This window comes from Pseudophryne corroboree, chromosome 6, assembly GCF_028390025.1.
Source record: "Pseudophryne corroboree isolate aPseCor3 chromosome 6, aPseCor3.hap2, whole genome shotgun sequence".
In the NCBI taxonomy this organism is placed as follows: Eukaryota; Metazoa; Chordata; class Amphibia; order Anura; family Myobatrachidae; genus Pseudophryne; species Pseudophryne corroboree.
Window position 1 is genome coordinate 550,854,700 of NC_086449.1, and position 19,311 is coordinate 550,874,010.

Genomic DNA, 19,311 nt, shown 5'->3' on the forward strand with positions numbered 1-19,311 from the left:
GTGTCCAATTGTCCAACCGCAGGTTAAGGACACACTCGCCGTCCATTCCGAAAGAGGGTGCCCCACAATGACCACTTAGGCCTATATGACCTCTGGCTGGTAGCGACTTTCCCGCCACAATGAGGTTTACCAAACCACGACTGCCATCCCCAGAAAAATAAGATTTTAAACTTACCGGTAAATCTTTTTCTTGTAGTCCGTAGAGGATGCTGGGGACTCCGTAAGGACCATGGGGATAGACGGGCTCCGCAGGAGACATGGGCACTTTAAGAAAGAGTTTAGGATTTGGGTGTGCACTGGCTCCTCCCTCTATGCCCCTCCTCCAGACCTCAGTTAGAGAAACTGTGCCCAGAGGAGACGGACAGTACAAGGAAAGGATTTTTGTTAAACCAAGGGCAAGATTCATACCAGCCCACACCAATCACACCGTATAACTTGTGATAAACTAACCAGTTAACAGTATGAAATTCAACATAGCTTCAGTCGGAAACTGAAAGCAACCATAACATAACCCTTATGTAAGCAAAACTATATACAAGTCTTGCAGAAGTAGTCCGCACTTGGGACGGGCGCCCAGCATCCTCTACGGACTACGAGAAAAAGATTTACCGGTAGGTTTAAAATCTTATTTTCTCTTACGTCCTAGAGGATGCTAGGGACTCCATAAGGACCATGGGGATCATACCAAAGCTCCCAAACGGGCGGGAGAGTGCGGATGACTCTGCAGCACCGATTGAGCAAAGAGGAGGTCCTCCTCAGCCAGGGTATCAAATTTGTAGAATTTCGCAAACGTGTTTGCCCCTGACCAAGTAGCCACTCGGCACAGCTGTAGTGCCGAGACTCCTCGGGCAGCTGCCCAAGAAGAACCCACTTTCCTAGTGGAATGGGCCTTGACTGATTTAGGTAACGGCAATCTAGCCATCGTATGCGCCTGCTGAATCGTGGTACAGATCCAGCGAGCAATAGTCTGCTTTGAAGCAGGAGTGCCAACCTTGTTGGCTGCATACAGGATAAACAGCGCTTCAGTTTTCCTGACTTTGGCCGTCCTGGCCACGTAAATTTTCAAAGCCCTGACTACATCCAGATACTCGGAATCCTCCAAGTCTCGTGTAGCCACCGGCACCACAATAGGTTGGTTCATATGAAAGGATGACACCACCTTAGGCAAGAATTGAGGACGGGTCCACAATTCCACCCTATCCATATGGAAAACTAGATAGGGGCTTTTGTGAGACAAAGCCGCCAATTCTGACACTCGCCTAGCCGAAGCTAAGGCCAACAACATGACCACCTTCCAAGTGAGATATTTTAACTCTACTGTCTGAAGTGGTTCAAACCAGTGCGACTTAAGGAAACTCAAAACCACGTTAAGGTCCCAAGGCGCCACCGCAGGTACAAAAGGAGGCTGAATATGAAGCACTCCTTTTACAAAAGTTTGTATTTCTGGAAGTGAAGCCAATTCTTTTTGAAAGAAAATGGATAATGCCGAAATCTGAACCTTAATGGAGCCTAATTTTAGGCCCAAATTCACTCCAGTTTGTAGAAAGTGAAGGAGACGGCCCAGATGAATTCTTCGGTAGGAGCATTCCTGGCCTCACACCAAGCAACATATTTACGCCATATACGGTGATAATGTTTAGCTGTCACATCCTTCCTAGCCTATATCAGAGTAGGAATGACCTCATCCGGAATGCCCTTTTCCGCTAGGATCCGGCGTTCAACCTCCATGCCGTCAAACGCAGCCGCGGTAAGTCTTGGAACAGACAGGGCCCCTGTTGCAACAGGTCCTGTCTTAGAGGAAGAGGCCACGGATCTTCTGTGAGCATCTCCTGCAATCCCGGGTACCAGGCCCTTCGTGGCCAATCTGGAACAATGAGAATTGTCCAAACTCCTCCTTTTCTTATTATTCTCAACACCTTTGGGATGAGAGGAAGATGAGGAAAAACGTATACTGAGTGGAACACCCACGGTGTCACTAGTGCATCCACCGCTACCGCCTGAGGGTCTCTTGACCAGGCGCAATACCTTTGCAGTTTTTTGTTTAGATGGGACGCTATCATGTCTATCTGGGGCAGGCCACACTGGCTTGCAATCTGTGTGAAGACTTCCTGATGAAGTCCCCACTCTCCCGGATGCAGGTTGTGCCTGCTGAGGAAGTCTGCTTCCCAGTTGTCCACTCCCGGAATGAACACTGCTGATAGGGTGCTTACATGGTTTTCCGCCCAGCGTAGAATCTTTGTGGCTTCAGCCATTGCCACTCTGCTCTTTGTGCCGCCCTGGCGGTTTACATGGGCTACTGCTGTGATGTTGTCTGACTGGATCAGAACTGGTAAGTCGCGAAGCAAAGTCTCCGCTTGACGAAGGGCGTTGAATATGGCCCTTAGCTCCAGGACGTTGATGTGAAGACAAGTCTCCTGACTTGACCAAAGACCCTGGAAGTTCCTTCCTTGTGTGACTGCACCCCAACCTCGGAGGCTCGCGTCCGTGGTCACCAGGACCCAGTCCTGAATGCCGAATCTGCGGTCCTCTAGAAGGTGAGCACTCTGCAGCCACCACCGGAGAGACACCCTGGCCCTGGAGGACAGGGTGATCAACCGATGCATTCGTAGATGCGACCCGGACCATTTGTCCAGTAGGTCCCATTGGAAGGTCCGTGCATGGAACCCGCCGAATGGAATGGCCTCGTAAGATGCCACCATCTTTCCCAGGACTCGCGTGCAGTGATGCACTGACGCCTGTTTTGGTTTCAATAGGTTCCTGACCAAAGTCACGAGTTCTTGAGCCTTTTCTATCGGCAGATACACCCTTTTCTGGTCCGTATCCAGAATCATGCCCAAGAAGGGTAGACGAGTCGTAGGAACCAGCTGCTACTTCGGGATATTGAGAATCCAGCCGTGTTGCTGTAACACCTTCAGTGAAAGTGACACGCTGTTCAGTAATTGTTCTCTTGATCTCGCTTTTATGAGGAGATCGTCCAAGTACGGGATAATTGTGACACCTTGCTTGCGCAGGATCACCATCATTTCCGCCATTACCTTGGCGAAAATTCTCGGGGCCGTGGAAAGCCCGAACGGCAATGTCTGAAATTGGTAATGACAATCCTGTACCGCAAATCTCAGGTACGCCTGATGAGGTGGATATATGGGAGCATGAAGGTATAAAATCTCCCCCTTCCAGGCTGGCGATGACCGCCCTGAGCAATTCCATCTTGAATTTGAACCTTTTCAAGTATAGGTTCAGGGATTTTAAATTTAAAATGGGTCTGTCCGAACCGTCCGGTTTCGGGACCACAAACAGGGTTGAGTAATATCCCCTGCCCTGTTGAAGCGGGGGAACGTTGACCACCACCTGTTGAAGATACAATTTGTCGATTGCATTTAACACTATCTCCCGTTCTTGAGGAGACGTTGGCAGAGCCGATTTGAAAAACCGGCGAGGAAGCACCTCTTCGAATTCCAGTTTGTAACCTAGGGAAACAATTTCTATTGCCCAGGGATCCACCTGTGAGTGGGCCCAGATGTGGCTGAAAATTTGAAGACGTGCCCCCACTGGGGCGGACTCCCTTAGTGGAGCCCCCGCGTCATGCGGTTGATTTTGCAGAGGCTGGGGAGGACTTCTGTTCCTGGGAACCAGCTGTGTTGTGCAGCTTTTTCCCTCTGCCCTTACCTCTGGCAAGAAAGGACGATCCACGGCCTTTCTTGTTTCTATTTGATCGAAAGGACTGCATTTGATAATGCAGTGCTTTTTTAGGTTGTGAGGGAATATAAGGTAAAAAATTAGATTTGCCTGCCGTAGCAGTGGAGACCAGGTCCGAGAGACCTTCCCCAAACAATTCCTCACCCTTGTAAGGTAAAACCTCCATATGCCTTTTTGAGTCGGCATCACCTGTCCATTGTCGGGTCCAAAGGACTCTTCTAGCCAAGATCGACATACTGTAGCGTTGATTCTCGAACCCAATAGACCAATGTCTCTTTGTGCATCTCCCATATATAAGACAGCATCTTTTATATGTCCTAGGGTCAATAGGATGGTATCCTTATCCAGGGTATCAATTTCCGCTGATAAGGTATCTGTCCATGCTGCTACAGCACTACACACCCATGCCGACGCAATAGCCGGTCTGAGTAAGGTACCTGAATGTGTATAAATGGACGTCAGGGTAACCTCCTGCTTGCGATCAGCAGGATCCCTGAGGGTAGCCGTATCTTGGGAAGGCAGCGCTACCTTTTTGTATAATCGTGTCAAAGCTTTGTCCACCCTAGGGGATGATTCCCACCGTATCCTGTCCGTTGGCGGGAAAGGATACGCCATAAGAATGCTTTTGGGAATCTGCAGTTTCTTGTCTGGAGGTTCACAAGCTTTTTCACATAACTCGTTCAGCTCATGTGAGGGGGGGGAATTTATCTCAGTTTTCTTTCCCTTATACATGTGTACCCGCGTGTCAGGGACAGGGGGTTCCTCTGTGATATGCAAAACATCTTTGATTGCAATAACCATATATCGAATACATTTAGCCACCTTTGGCTGTAATTTTGCATCATCATATTCGACACTGGAGTCAGAATCCGTGTCGGTATCCGTGTCAACTATTTGGGATAGTGGGCGCTTTTGGGACCCCGAAGGTCCCTGCGACATAGGTACAGGCATGGGTTGACTCCCTGACTGTTCCCTAGCTTCAGCTTTATCCAATCTTTTGTGCAATAAATTTTCATTGGCACTTAAAACATTCCACATATCCATCCAGTCAGGTGTCGGCGCCGTCGACGGTGACACCCCATTCATTTGCTCCTCCTCCCTCAAAAAGCCTTCTACCTCAGACATGTCGACACACACGTACCAACACACCACACACTCGGGGAACCCTCTTATCTGAGGACAGTTTCCCCCACCAGGCCCTTAGGAGAGACAGAGAGAGAGTATGCCCGCACACACCCAGCGCTATAATAACCCAGGACAAAAAACACAATATTTATGTTTACCGAGATAGCGCTTTTATACTCAATTCGCCAATTATGTGCCCCCCCTCTACTTTAAAACCCTCTTGTCACCGTGATCTAAGCAGGGGAGAGTCCGGGGAGCTTCCTCTCAGCGGTGCTGTGGAGAAAAAATGGCGCTGGTGAGTGCTGAGGGAGAAGCCCCGCCCCCTCGGCGGCGGGCTTCTGTCCCGCTCTAAAATACAAAACTTTGGTGGGTGCTCGTAGGTAAATACAGTGGCCGGCTGTATATACCCATCTTTTGCCAGGAGAGGTTTATTTGCTGCCCAGGGCACCCTCCCCCCCCCGCGCCCTGCACACTTACAGTGACACAGTATGTGAGGTGAATGGGAGCAATGGCGCACAGCTGCAGTGCTGTGCGTTACCTCAGTGAAGAACAGTGAAGTCTTCTGCCACCTCTGATGTCTTCTAACTTCTCATACTCACGTGGCTTCTACCTTCAGGCTCTGCGGCGGCACGGCTCCGGGATGGACGGCGAGGATGAGACCTGCGTACCGATCCCTCTGGAGCTAATGGTGTCCAGTAGCCTAAGAAGCAGAGCCTTTCAACTCACAGAAGTAGGTCTGCTTCTCTCCTCTCAGTCCCAAGATGCAGGGAGTCTGTTGCCAGCAGGCTCCCTGAAAATAAAAAACCTAACAAAATACTTTCTGTCAGAAACTCAGGAGAGCCTCTGAAAAGCACCCAGTCTCCTCTGGGCACAGTAATCAACTGAGGTCTGGAGGAGGGGCATAGAGGGAGGAGCCAGTGCACACCCAAATCCTAAAGTCTTTCTTAAAGTGCCCATGTCTCCTGCGGAGCCCGTCTATCACCATGGTCCTTACAGAGTCCCCAGCATCCTCTAGGACATAATAGAAACATAAAAACAACCTCATAAGCTAAAGCAAAACTTAAAAGTCCCATCAAGAAAAAACACAGACCCCCCCGGGGAAAAGACTAACATGCTTAACATTGCAAAAAACTGTGGGCCCGGAGAACCCGCAAAAGAAGCCGCCCTACCAAACCACCGAAAGCTACAAAATAAACCTGCAGAGCCACGACCTCCCGGGCCCGAACAGACAGCAGAGAAACACGCTGCACCACTACAATAACCACGAAGCATAATCCTCCCCAGCCAATGACAGCAGAACGCCGCTGAACAGCCAGTGAGTGAATGAAGCAACAAAAGGGAACCTGATAGCAAATATGAGGCAGAAGTCTACGAACATGACCCAAACACAGTACTGACTAGGGGCAGGACACCTAAACGGGTGACACTACCTACCTACCTGGTAGAAAAGAAAACCCCAACAAATCACCCCCATACAAGCCACGAGCTCATTACCCACGGACCACCCCATGACCAAAACCACAGCCGTTCCTCTTGCCATAGGACGCGAAGCCGTCCAAAATTTAAAAAAAAATAATGGCCCAACAGGCACCCGCTCCTGCGTGTCGATAGCATCTGAAAATAAAAGATCCCTAACACCTGTGACTAGAACAGACAATATAAATTACACGATAACAGTAGTAGAAAACAAACCCAAGTGAAGGAGAAAACTCAAAAAAAACTCCCATGGACCTTTGATAAGCCAATTGTAATTAGGCCCCCTCGGAGGAAAATGTAAAAATTCGCTTCACACCCTCAATTCCTGAACGCTATCCGTTCAAAAACTGACCGGTAAACATAGTTTTTGGGTTCGCACAACTAAGACCTAACAAAACATACACAAGACTTATATAACGCAGATTCCCAGAGACCCAGCACCTGAATCGCAGCCGCCGCAGTCCGCGCAGATGCACCAATCCGCAAGGACTGGGTACCACAGCCCTAAAGCCGCATCCAAACGCCTTCAGAAAAAGGCGCTACCAACTCACCAGCATCAGTCAACCAGAATAACACCGAAATAACCAAGGAGGGGACTTCCCACCACCTCCTAAAGCATAAGCCGCATTGTGCAGGACTCACCATCCTTTACTCCAGCAGAGCAACTGACACAACCGCACGGGAACGTCCGTAGTCCACCCGCAGGGGAAGGACACACTCGCCATCTTACCAAAAGGGGGCGCCCTACAATGACCACTTATGCACACCGCTGGCTGGTAGCGACTTTCTGCGAAACTGTAATACAACGCACACTCCCAGAGGCCCAGCACCTGAATCGCTTCCGCTGAAGAAACTGCCGCTGCAGCATACGTAACTGCCCCTCAACGCAAGGAAAGGGGAACCATAGCCCGAAAACCTTATCCAACGTACACACGTAGGATACAATGCAGATGCCCAGCGGCCCAGCACCTGAATCGCTGCCGCTGACAAACCCGCCACCGCAGCATGAACAGCTGCCTCAATCCACAAGGAATGGGTACCCTAGACCTAAAACTTAAAACAACGCAAATCCCCAGCGGCCCAGCACCTGAAACGCTGCTGCTGAAGAACCTGCCACCGCTCACGCGTAGCCGCCCCAATCCGGTATCATAGCCCGAAAACCTTACCCAAACGCAAAGAGGCTGTATATCACGTATATCCCCAGCAGCCCAGCACCCAAAAAAACTGCTACTGAAGAACCCGCCTCTGCAGCATGCATAGCCGCCCCATATCGCAAGAAATTAGTACCCTGCCCCCCCCCCCCCCCCCCACTGCAAAGCCCCGGCAACCACCATAGCCGTAGACGCAGCAGATAACCAAACTAGAGAAGAGGACCCAGGAGGGCACACAAAAGAAAATAGCCATCCCTTAACGGTTGCAACGGACACAATCCACTGCCAAGTGCAATGGGCCACCAGCCGTCCCCGCCTGTGCTCTAAGGGGCAACCAAAGACCCAGACCAACCCAATCTGCTGCAGAACGGGCAAGGTCGCACCGCAATGAAACATCACTGAAAGGCAGGCTGGAGTACAAAGACGACTTGCCACCGGCAACCAAACAACGCTCCGGAACGCTCCAAAGAAAACCAGCGCAAAAACCTATCACGAACAACGCAAACCTCATAACCAGACTACACCCCGCCTGTCCAGACACCTAAAGGGACCACGAACAGCTTCAAATTAACGAGCCCCCCAAATCTGCAGGCCATGGATAGTACGACAGACCCGGTGGGGTCCGACAGCTGCAGTAGTATGGAGCAAAAAGAAATGCCCGCAAGGGCAGACGCCATGGCCGCCTTAGACCTGCCCTCCCGGGAAAACCCCCCAGATAAAGGCCATAAAACATCCGAAAGTGACCCAAAAAGCCAATGAATCACGGCAATCCGAGCCATCGTCCGGAGCATGGGAGGAGCCCCATACTGACCCATCCAAGTAGCTGGACCAACTCGGTCATTCGCCAGACCCAAGTCAGGCATAGAAAGAAACATCAACAGCTGCCCCAGGCACCAACGCATGGATTGTAACAAAGCGAAAGCGCAACCATGTCTCTGCCACCCCATGGACCATACCCGGGTCACGTCGCCGGGAAACACATGTCGCCTGCAAACATATGGGAACCAAACGACGTGACAGATGGAGGGCCGAGGGGAGGGAGAAAGCCAATCGCGAAGAGCGTGAACCACGCCCAGGCAATCGCCCAGAAAACAATAGACCGATCCGTAAAAAAAACAAAAAAAATGCAGCTCTCCTAACACCGATGCGACAACGAAAGGGAACAATTCCAACAACAAGAGGTTCTTGGTGAAACCCCTGCGAAAATAAAGAGGCTGAGTGAAAAAGTCCCTGAGCCGTAATGGCTCGTGGCAACCGCGAAAGTCTGAGGCAACCGGTCAGACACCCAAGGGTGAAAGAAATGAAAACCAAAAGTAAAAGAGCCCAGCCAAATAGGCCCCAGCATGAGCCGCCCTTACGCTGACCAGCAAAAACTGAAAAGTATCTGGATGCCGCTGGACCTTGTCCGCAGGAAGGTGACGGCCACGAATGGCCGAAACCATCCCTACACCCAATAACTGGGGAAGCACGCCAAAACCCCCGGTCTACCCAACCCAACGGGAACCCAGAACCTGAAACAACAACAAAACCGGAGCTAAAACATACCGCGAACCGAGCAGCCACCCAGGCCTGCAAAGAGAACGTCAAACAGCATGATTTATATAAAGGGGGGGGGGGCGTAGAAAAGGGGCCGCACATGCCCCCACGTATCCCCGCCTGAAATGTCCTAGTACAACAAACGGAACCGTATCCACAACAGAGAATCTGACCCCGCGGGGCAGCAAACAAAGACAAGAACCAAAAACACAGTAACGCGGGATTCCAACCTATGCCAGGCCTGGTATGATAGAGGAAAAACAGCACCCACCACGGAGCTACCGGCCATCACACCCACAAGGTGAGGGATCAGATGGCACCACTGTCACTGACCCGCCTGAGTCACTGAAACTAAGCGCTGCGCAAGGAGCTGATCTAACCTACCCTGCGCCCGTGTGACCCAGAGTAAACACTACTATAAGGATTAGAAGAGGAAAGATAAAGGAACACAAAATAATTGCATGCTCACCCGTACCCGAAGAGCCTGGAACACTGTCAGCCTCCCCGGCCGACGATGATCTCGCTCCACACGCCTCCTGGGGACACCGATCCGGATCTCCCGACGACCTCCGACTCCACGCCTGCTCCAAAACTGCAAACTCATGGGGAACAACAAATCGGGGTTACAGCATGCGTATCAACGCCACCAACAGCAGACAAATGCGGAAGGAAAGGGGTGAGGGGTTTCAACACCTCACTGGAAACCAGAGGGTAACTAGGAGGCGAAGGTAACAAACATGGCGCGGGCTGAGCAGCGCTGGCATGTGCAGCCCTGCCCGCCGTGCAATAGCCGACGCCACAGGCCGGCAGCCAGGGATCCCTAATCGGGGGTACAAGGGATAGGAGTGTGAGATCCAGTAAAGGACCATGTGCGCTGAACCCAGAGTACGGGAAAAAGAGAGTGCTACCGGCACAGGCAGACCGGTCTATGCAAGCCGTGGTAACGGGGGAAGGTAGCTTACCAGAAAACTGGACCGAAAAACGTGCTTAGCAGACCCCTGTGGGAAGCACGAGCGGGAGGGGTCCGACCGCGTGGGGTAAGAGGACTGTAAAATATATGTCCCATAACAAACTGCGGCATACCGGAACGCCTGGCAGGGAGCGCACCCACGCACACACTGTGCGGCCCCGCAGTAAGGCCCAGGACCGAGGACCCCGATAGCGGGCCTAATAACGCTCCCCCCCGCCATAGAGAACCAGGTAACCCAACCCATGTGGAAACAGGCGGCCGGGGGGCCCCCGGGAGCCACAGCAAAGCACCCCATATAAACCGCGGGAGGCCCGACAGAGAGACCCGCCACAGCATTGGGCCGCAGGCTGACAGCAGGGTATGCAAGTGGCTTAACATGAAAACATACCTCCCAACTGTCCCGATTTTCACGGGACAGTCCCATTTTTTGGGGACTGTCCCGCTGTCCCACCCGCGGGCCGCAGTGTCCCGCGGTGGGGGGGGGGGGGCAGTTGGGAGGCTGTCTCTCGCTGCCCTGCTTAGCAGAGCAGCAGTGAATAGACGCTGTGCGCTATTCAGGGGAGACAGGAGGAGAGGTGGCATACCAGCAGCTCACAGAGCGCTGGGCATGCCCCCTCAGTGATAAAAATGGGGGCGTGGCTAGCAATAGTGGGTCCTCCCATGAAGCCACACCCCCTTTTAATAGGCCACTCCCTTTTACTTGAGCGCCGTGCGTGTGTCCCTCTTTAGAACAGAAGAGAGTTGGTAGGTATGTGAAAAGGAGAGCTGAGGGGGTGAAGGCTGTGAGTGAGAGGGGGATGAACTAACAAACAGGGGACAATTGAAGAAATCTAAGAGGGAGGAATGAAACAATATAAACATTAATGCAGCAGTCACAGAGATTGCAATACTCGGCTGTCCAAATGGCAAGAGGAAGTATGAAGCACATGACCCAAGCTTGTATATGCACTGTAGCCTACACCCACAAGTCCTGATGGACAAGGAAAACAACCTATAGAAAATTCCCAAGGTCCCTTGGAAAAACTACCTAGCAACTGCTTTGTCATAAACAACCAATCACAAAAAATGGGGCTCTTATATGGTCTCGTGCTTATTCAGCCCTCATCTAATCTTATCATAGATAGATTATTATTATTTTCTATCTGCTATAATAGCCTCATAATTACAGAAGGGTACTCTTCCTGCAGGTAGTGTATGTAGGGCCTAATTCAGACCTGAACACTGTTGTGCAAAATCGCAAAGTGGCCGGTTATCGAATGACTGCGGATGCGTACGAGGCCAAACTGCAAAAAAAAAAACTGCGTCTGTTTTGATCACTAGGTGTACGCAGATTGATTGACAGGAAGCAAACGTTTGGGGGGGTGGTAGCTGCCCATTTTCTGAGAGTGTCAGGAAAAAGGCAGGGAAGGTATTTTCATGGAGGGTGTGTGACGTCCGTTCCGGCCCGATCAGCCTGTTTTGGTTTTTTTTGCACTGTAGGAGTAAGTTCTGGGCTGCGCACAGTCTGCACAGAATGGAAAAATAATTCGATGGTGAGTGAGTTGCGAACGGATTTGCAGCTGACCAGCGTTTGCAAAGCTTTTTGCATGCCGTACACAGACTTGAACGGGGCGGATTTACACTCTGGCTGGGCAGTGACTGTCCGATCGCAAACCTCTGCATATTTGCAGATGTGCGATCAGGTCTGCATTAGGCCCTTAGTTGCTTGTTCTTTTCCTTCTGTATGTCAAGTACAGTTTTTGGGAGCTAAGATTGCACTGCTTTCTTATTAACATCCTTATACCTACATAACTGATGTATAACAGTAGCTTCTAAGCTAGTTTTAGTGGTTTTGTAGATCTCTATACGCTAGCCTTTGGTATTAATGTTTGTGTATTAAATATAATATTGTGTAGAAGTGTACCTTCTGTTTGCAGCTTGTAGAGTCTTTGGGGGTTATTCAGAGTTGATCGCAGCAGCAATTCTGTTATCAGTTGGGCAAAACCATGGGGGTAATTCAGACCTTATCATAGATGTGCTAATTTTAGCACATCTACGATCAGCTTCCCTGACATGCTGGGGGATGCTCAGCACAGGGCTAGTCCGCCCCGCATGTCAGGCCCTGCCCCGTCGTACAGGTACAAAAGAATCACACAGCGGCGATGCCTTTGTACTGTAGGAGTAGCTCCCAGCCAGCCCAGCTCCTGCGCGCTGGCAGGGAGCTACTCGTTGCTGCCCGAGTCACAGCGGCTGCGTGTGACGTCACGCAGCCACCGCGGCCCGCCCCCCCCCAATGGTCTGGGCACGCCTGCGTTGCACGGACCGCGCCCCCTAAATGGCAGCCAAACGCAGCTGGCCCGCCCCCTCCCGCCTAGTGACTGATTGACAGGCAGAGGCGATCGCAGGGCTAAGACAGCCGTCGGCTGTCTGGCATGCGCACTTCAGGCCTGATCGCTGCTGTGCGAGCATGCACAGCAGCGATCAGGTCTCAATTAGCCCCCATGTGCACAGTGGTGTCGAGAGAGGGGGGAAAAGGTTACAAATTACCCGGGCCCAGGTCTGATGGAGGAGTCCAATGAGGGTCCAGTAGGGGCCCAGGCCCCCTCCCCCTTACCTGGCAGCAGCAGCTGCAGCTCTTCTCCTCAGCCCAGCACACTCTGCTGTGTACTGGGCTGCAGTGTGGCCGTGGAGGCAGAGCCGGCGCTACCCGCTCAGCAAGGGTATGCAGTGCAGGGAGGCGCTCAGCTGAAGAGGCGCTGAGCTCTCTCTGCTCTGCATACCCTTGTCCTTGCTGCTGCCAGCTCCGTTGCGCCTGTCATAGTGGAAGACAGGTAACGGCGTTAACAGCTGTAGCTCGGCCCTCAGTGCAAGGTCCCTCTAGCTTCCTCCCCCCACCTCCAGGCTCCTCCTCACAGCGCTGCTGACAAATGCTGAGCGTTTTGCAGGGCGGGTATACTTTTAGGGGCGTGGCCTAATCGCGGTTGGCGTGGCCACGCTCCCTTTTGGTGGTTTTAATTTTATTTTTTAAACTTTGCAGAGTCCAGCGGGGTAGGGGGGGCTTGAGGAGCCCCTCAGCCAGTGGCAATTTGAGTGGGGAGTGTGATCAGTGTGATCACTCTCCACCTACCCATACAGGAACAGGAAGAGGCTCTGCAGCAGCAGCCTCTCTTGCACTGCAGCACAGCACACTCTGCCATGATGAGAAATTATGCTGTTGCTGCTGCCCAGTAAGAAGGGAGGGAGAAGTGCAGTGGACCAGGGCCCCCGCTGAGTCCCTTCATCAGTCCCAGGCCTGCGTAATTTGTACCTGCCCCCTCCCCTCTCGCCAAACCTGCCGACATCCTCCAGAGCTGCTGCTGCTGGAGTAACGGACCTCCAGGAGGGTAGAGTAGGAGCAGTGCCCAAGTGTGGATCCAAGGCAGAGCATCACAGTTATGCCTACAAAGTAATGAAGCAGAAGGTACTACATTTACAGTAGCAGGGTGGTAGGTATGACGGGGTTGGGCTATACCTGGCATAACGTGTATAAGCGGCTTTTACTGTGTGGTGTAACATGTATAAGAGTACTACTGTGCGTGTAATGTGACTAACGGACACTACTGTGCGGTGTAATGTGACTAACGGACACTACTGTGAGGTGTAATGTGACTGACGGACACTACTGTGCGGTGTAATGTGACTAACGGACACTACTGTGCGGTGTAATGTGACTGACGGACACTGCTGTGAAGTGTAATGTGACTGACGGACACTACTGTGAGATGTAATCGACTGACTGACACTTCTGTGCGGTGTAATGTGACTAACGGACACTGCTGTGCGGTGTAATGTGACTAACGGACACTATTGTACGGTGTAATCTGACTAACGGACACTACTGTGCAGTGTAATGTGACCAACGGACACTACTGTGCGGTGTAATGTGACTGACGGATACTATTGTACGGTGTAATCTGACTAACGGACACTACTGTGCAGTGTAATCTGACTAACGGACACTACTGTGCGGTGTAATGTGACTAATGGACACTATTGTACGGTGTAATGTGACTAACGGACACTACTGTGCAGTGTAATGTGACTAACGGACACTACTGTGCGGTGTAATGTGACTGACGGACACTGCTGTGAGGTGTAATGTGACTGACGGACACTACTGTGAGGTGTAATCGACTGACGGACACTACTGTGCGGTGTAATGTGACTAATGGACACTATTGTACGGTGTAATCTGACTAACGGACACTACTGTGCAGTGTAATGTGACTAACGGACACTACTGTGAGGTGTAATGTGACTAACGGACACTACTGTGTAATGTCAAATGTGAATTTTTACTATTCTGTGTCCACAACCCTATATTTTTGGTGCGCGCCTTCGTCGCGCACTGTCCCTGCCTCGAGCACAACTAACGCCAAAGGAAACTTTTGCCCTGAGCTCCTCAAGGTCTAGAACAGGCCATGTCACCAATTTTAAAATATATTTTTCTTTTCAAATGTAACATACCTCCAATTCAACACAGGGAAGGGGTGCTGAAACATAACCTTACTCCGGGCATCATGGCACCTATCTACACCTCTAATAAGGGGCACTAATGTGGGCATTGTGTATAAGTACTGTGTGGTGTAATGTGTATAAGGGGCACTACTGTGTGACCTAACATGAATAAGGGGCACTACTAGAGGGTGTAATATGAATCAGGGGCACTATGTTTGGGGTAAAGTGAATAAGATTGTAATACTGTGTGGTGTAATTTGAATTGTGGGCCACGCTCCTTTCTTGTGTGACCACATCCCTTTTTGCGTCAAGTCCTGTCCCTTTTTTACAGATGGGAGGGCGCAAATTTATAATTTGCAGGGGGGCGCCAAATACTCTAGCACCGGCCCTGCGTGGAGGTGATTAAAATACAATATTTTTCAGTACTGTTTTCTAAGGGTACATGACCACACCTCCTGTGATTAGGCCATGCCCCTTGAAAAGTACCAGGGCCCAGCCCGGCTCTCGACTGCTCAGCATATGCACTGCAGGTGGGGCAGATATAAAATGTGCAGAGAGTTAGATTTGGGTGGGTTATTTTGTTTCTGTGCAGGGTAAATACTGGCTGCTTTATGTTTACACTGCAATTTAGGTTTCAGTTTGAACACACCCCACCCAAATCTAACTCTCTCTGCACATGTTATATCTGCCCCCCCCCCCCCCCCCTGTAGTGCACATGGGTGGTCATTCCGAGTTGTTCGCTCGTTGCCGATTGTCGCTATGCTGCGATTTGTTGCTAAATGCGCATGGGCATGGTACGCAGCGCGCATGCGTTAAGTTATTTAACACAAAACTTAGTAGATTTGCTGTGGCGCTTTTCAGTCGCTCTGCTGATCGGTGAGTGATTGACAGGAAAGGGGCGTTTGTGGGTAGTAACTGAGCGTTTTTCGGGAGTGTGCTAAAAAACGCGGGAGTGTCTGGAGAAACGGGGGAGTGGCTGGCCGAACGCAGGGCGTGTTTGTGACGTCAAAACAGGAACTAAACCGACTGAGCTGATCGCAATCTAGGAGTAGGTCTGGAGCTACTCAGAAACTGCAAAGAATTATTTATTAGCAGATCTGCTAATCTTTCGTACGCTATTCTGCTAAGCTAAGATACACTCCCAGAGGGCGGCGGCCTAGCGTGTGCAATGCTGCTAAAAGCAGCGAGCGATCAACTCGGAATGAGGGCCATGGTTTTGTCCAACTGCTAACAAATTTGCTGCTGCGATAAACTCTGAATTAACCCCTTTGACTGTGCACATGCAACTGAAGGAAAACTGTATTTTGAACTTGTCTTGAGGAAGGCTCCTGTTGAGCCGAAACGCGTCGACAATACTGGGCACTGTGCAACCTCTTTTACTCCAAGAAGCCAACCTTTGAGGTATTTTTTATCATTTAATGCATTTTATGAAATTTGGATTTTTTTATATATTTTTTGGTGCGATTTATGTTTTTATTTGAGTCTCCTTCTAAGGAGTGACTAGCGACTACTTATGTACGTGTTTTGTTTCCCAACAATGGGATGTTTGTATGAATTAAATTTTTTATAAAAATGGAGTGATTGGCACCATTTTTTATTTCTTGATTTGGAACTGCCAAACCACGTACTGGTTCTCTGAAGTCTGAAATAATTGTGGACTCAAAAAATACCTTGATAAGAATATCTTCACTTCTTGTCTTGTGAGTGTGGTACGCACCTTTATTGATACAACAATATAGGAGAAAGATACCTTTATACACTTGACTCTCGCCACTTTAAAGTGAGTTTAGGTATGCTTTTCCATGCATACTATATGGTGAAGGACACTTACAGAGGGTGAAGAATTCCAAAAGAAACCTTTCTGTGCACACATTCGTTCTCCTTAGTGTAAGTTGGGGTACGCACTTTATACGGATCCCCTATCTATACTAGTGTCCCTTTCTATTCTGATGGGATAAGGACAGCTCCATCCATCTAAAAAGAAAATAGTGCATAAAACAATATCACACATTGTATGTTTGCTTCTTCTGTCTTTATATAAAACCACTGGATATCAACTGCACCAATTGAGAAACACTTGTTGAGCCATCGGTTTCCTGAAGTCTGAAATGGTTGTGGATTTTAAAGATACCTTGATAGGAATATCTCCACTTTTTGTCGTGTGAGTGTGGTACGCATTTCCATTTGATACAGCAGCATAGGTGTGCGCAGGGGGGGTGCCTGGTGCGCACAGGCACCCCCTAATGTCTGGCACCCCGATCTCACATGCCTGATGCAGCGATCGCCGAGCAGGCTGATTACTGTCCCCTCTGCGCTGCACCCTGTCAGGATTGCATTACTGACCAGGCTGTTATTCAAGGGTGCCACTGCCACCGTCTTTCAAACTCCCGGCTCAACCTCCATGTACAAAAACAGCGTGATGTGACATGATCACGTCATGCTGCTCGCACGCCCACCCGCCACACGCCCACCTCTCTCCTTCTATGCTATGCCAACGCCAGCCACTGATGAGGATCAGTATGCAGCCAGCGTTCCTCTTAGGAAGACAAATTCAATACTGGCAGGCGGTCGGCAGCAACATTGACATGTCACTCGTTTTTCCAGCAGCGGCAATACTAGTCTGCGACTGTCAGTGTCAGTGAGTGACTGACTTGTAAGCAAGCTGCTGCAGCTTGCAGGGGAAAGAGAGGGGTGGCCAGACCAGGCTGAGGAGGAGCAGTGTAATTGCAGCGAGTGCCATCAGGGGTGTTTGTTTGGTGCACACCACAACATCTGACAATGTATATGCTTTATTAGGATTGGTACAAGGGTGGATATTTTATATTGCGTTGACCGTCAATAGATGGTGCTAGACACGCCCCTCCAACAGTGCACCCCCTAATAAAATGTGCTGCGCACGCCTATGTACAGCAGTAATAGGAGAAAAGATACCTTTTATATATTTGACTCATTCCCACTTAAAGTGAGTTTAGGTATGCTCTTCCATGCATACTTTATGGTGAAGGACACACAAAGAGGGTGAAGATATCTAAAGAAACCTTTCTGTACACATATTCGCTCCTCCTAGTGTGAGTTGGGGTACACACCTTATATAGATCCCCCACCTATGCTATTGCTTCCTTTTTCCTGATAGGATCAGGTCAATTTTATATATGAAAAGAAAAACATCACATAAAACAATACTACACATTGCATGTCTGCTTTTTCTGTTTTCATATAAAATCACTGGACATTAACCACATCAATTGAGAACGTTCTTTGAACAATTGAGGATCAACCCAACGAGAACATCTCCAAGGGACGTATATATTATATTAATTCTATTTTTTTTACTTTGGCGCTTATACTGAAAAAATTGTCTTTTTCTTGTGAAACTTCTGTATTTTGAACTGGTATAGCAGAACAGTTCTGTCTACTCAGTGTCTGTGCTGCAAACTATAACAGAAAAGATTTCATCCAGGGCTAGACTGGCCATCGGGCACTTCTGGCAAATGTTAGAAGATCCGATGGCTTGATGGGCTGGTCTGGATTAGCAGCTCTCCTCAGCCGCACAGCACACAGAAAGCCAGGGGCTGGCCAAGAAACTCCACCTACTGGCACTCTGCTCGGCACACGGAGGGGGTCATCCAGACCTGATCACACGCTAACTTTTTTGCAGCGCTGCGATCAGGCCAGAACTGCGCATGCGTATGCACCGCACAGTGCAGGCGCGTCGCCTGACAGCGACAGGATGAACGAAGAAAGCGATCACATCAGCGATCACAAGAAGATTGACAGGAAGAGGCCGTTTGTGGGTGGCAACTGACAGTTTCCAGGGAGTGTACGGGAAAACGCAGGCGTGTCCACCCGTTTGGAAGGAGGGTTTCTGACGTCAGCTCTGGCCCCAATCATCGCACACAAGAGTAAGTCCTGGGCTATGCAGAGACTGCACAAACTTTTGTTTGTGCAGCTCTCTGCACATCCAATCGCACCCCTGCACAGCGAATACCCTCTCCCCCCGACTACCTGGTCGCAGCAGTGCAAAAATTGCCTGCTTGCGACCAGGTCTGAATTAGGCCCTTAGACACAGAAACGTGCCATGGGACTGTGCCCCTGTGAGTTGTGACCAAGCCCCATTGTTGTGCTTGCGCAATGCTAGGGCTATTTTAGAGTCCCAGTCCATCCCTGATTTCATCTGTTCCTGATGGACAACAAGGATCCAGAGAGTTATGCTTATTGAGAGCAAGTGGAATGATGGGTATAAAAAAGAAACTTTACCTGGAGTAACATACATATGGAATGTCAGGGAACTGCCTGCTCCCTATGCTATTACACAGCTACTGATCTACTCCATCATGTTCATGACATTTTATTGACTTTGAGCTGACTACATACAGTAGTTGAAGGCTAATCTGATAGCTGCCCACTTAGGACATCACACACTTTTGGTATCATGACGAGACAAGTGACACTACCGCTAAAATCCTCCAGTTTTGACGGCTTGTCTTTTCGCTATGGTACATAAATTGTAAATTCTAAACTTAATTGGAATGTGGTTTAAAAACCTTACAGTATATGTGTACACAATTTCTTTGTCCGAATATGTTTTTATTTCAGCTAATTCTGATGTCTGTGCTTATTCCAGTGTAAAGAAAACATGACGACACAAGGTTATCTTTTGGGTCAGTTTCCTAGCTGGTTTTGGTCATTCCAGGGCATACGCGTTTCGTCAGTAGTTTGACTTCATCATGGGGATCCCCATAATGAAGTCAAACTACTGACGAAACGCGTTGGCCCTGTGCACCTGAGCCTCTTTATGGACAGATAAGACTTTTTAATCTACAATTCTGTACGTTTGCATTTTTACCATTTCTTGGAAATTTATGGGAAACAGGATGTACC

General features: G+C 49.8%; 1 protein-coding gene across 8 annotated transcripts in view; it reads left to right on the plus strand.

The window, feature by feature from the left end:
• Positions 1–19,311, plus strand: part of PPFIA2 (PTPRF interacting protein alpha 2) — a 656,694-nt gene that overhangs the window by 74,100 nt on the left and 563,283 nt on the right. The window lies entirely within an intron of this gene.